A 1,458-nucleotide genomic window follows, 5' to 3' on the forward strand; every position below is an offset into this window, starting at 1 on the left:
TGGCAGATGGCTGTGGTGAAGTGTTGCCCAGAGCACTTGACATATAGAAGTCAGAGAACCCTTGCCTCAGCCCTGGGCAATATAGTGAGACCTCGTCTCTACTAAAAAACAAACAAAAAAATTAGCTGGGCGTGGTGGCATGCACCCGTAGTCCCAGCTGCTCGCTGCTCGGTGGCTGAGGCAGGAGGATCGCTTGAACCTGAGAGATGGAGGAGTGAGCAGTGATCGTGATCGCGCCACTGCACTCCAGCCTGCGCGAGGGAGTCAGACCCTGTCCTAAACTTTACCTTGCTGTACTGTCACATACAAAAGAAAATCAAGAATAAAAGTAAGGTCTAATGTCAGCTAATATTTATTGGGTGCCTCACTTCCTGTGGATCAGGCACTTCGCTACGCACTTTGCTCGTTTGAATGCTCACGTGGCTGTGAGTCAGGCGTTAGTAACGCTCCTTTCCATACGAGGCGCTCACAGATGAAAGTGATGAAGGCGTTTGCCCAAGGCCTCACGTTCGTAAGAGGAAGCGCCCAGATTTGGGGCCACGCCTCATTGCTGCCTCTGGGTTTCCAGATCCCCTGAGGAGGAATGGCCAGCATGGCCTCTTGGCGCAAACCCGCCTCCTCTGGAACTCCAGGGACCCTCAGGCCCTCTGCGCTGTTCCCGCCTGTCAGGGTGCCCCGCTCCCGGGCTGCAGTCTTTGCCCCCTCACTGGCCCTGAGCCCCTGTGTCCTGATTTCTCTGTGGTGTGGTGCATGGGCAGGTTCCGGGGGGGTTTCTGCAGATGGCAAGTTTGATACACAGCAGCCTTGGCTCGTCGCCCGGTCTCCTGGGACGTTAGCGCTCCCCGTCCCAGTGCCGTGGCTGCAGCTGCTCGCCCGATTCCCCACCTAAAGGGCCCGAAGGACGGGACCACAGCTCGTGTGCGGTGAGCAACGTTCCTTCCCAGACTTCTCGGTGCTGGGCCCCGGGCTAGGCAGGATCGGTCAGTTCCCTGCTGAGAACGTCCGGGCGGGAAGAAAATGAGGAGGAGGAGGATGCGCAACGACCCTCCACCTACAAAGGCCGGGCCCGAACCACCCCTCCCTGAGCGCCTCCACCGAGCCAGGCTCAGTCCTACACAATGCGGACGGAGACACTCCGGTCCAGTGTCACTTGTCCTCGAGTAAGAGGAGAGGGATGACAGGCGTGCAAGGGAGTCACAAGGGCTCTGCAGAGAGTGAAGCGTGAGTGGTGGTCATGGAAGGCTTCCCGGAGGAGGCGGTGCGATAGCCGCGGCTCGGAAGACGCGGAGGAACCAGCCAGAGAGGGGAGAGGCAAAGGCTCTCCAGGAGGAGGGACCCGTGAGTGAGGCACGGGGGATTCAGCGCCCCTAGCCCGGGAGGAGGTGCCTTCGGAGCTCGGGGCCAGCCTCTACCGCCCTTCCAGGCGGAGGGCCGGGCGTGGGCGGTGCCAGGGCCCCT

The 1,458-nt window shown here is 60.4% G+C and overlaps 1 protein-coding gene across 1 annotated transcript in view; it reads left to right on the forward strand.

Moving 5' to 3' along the window:
- Nucleotides 1-855: 855 nt before the first annotated feature.
- Nucleotides 856-1,458, forward strand: part of SH2D5 (SH2 domain containing 5) — a 13,754-nt gene continuing 13,151 nt past the window's right edge. Inside the window, exon 1 of the mRNA XM_011933979.1 lies at nt 856-923. The gene's annotated coding sequence lies outside the window, so the exon portion shown is untranslated. The remainder of the gene's footprint in view (nt 924-1,458) is intronic.

The sequence above is a fragment of the Colobus angolensis genome, unplaced genomic scaffold, assembly GCF_000951035.1.
Source record: "Colobus angolensis palliatus isolate OR3802 unplaced genomic scaffold, Cang.pa_1.0 Scaffold130, whole genome shotgun sequence".
Classification (NCBI taxonomy): domain Eukaryota; kingdom Metazoa; phylum Chordata; class Mammalia; order Primates; family Cercopithecidae; genus Colobus; species Colobus angolensis.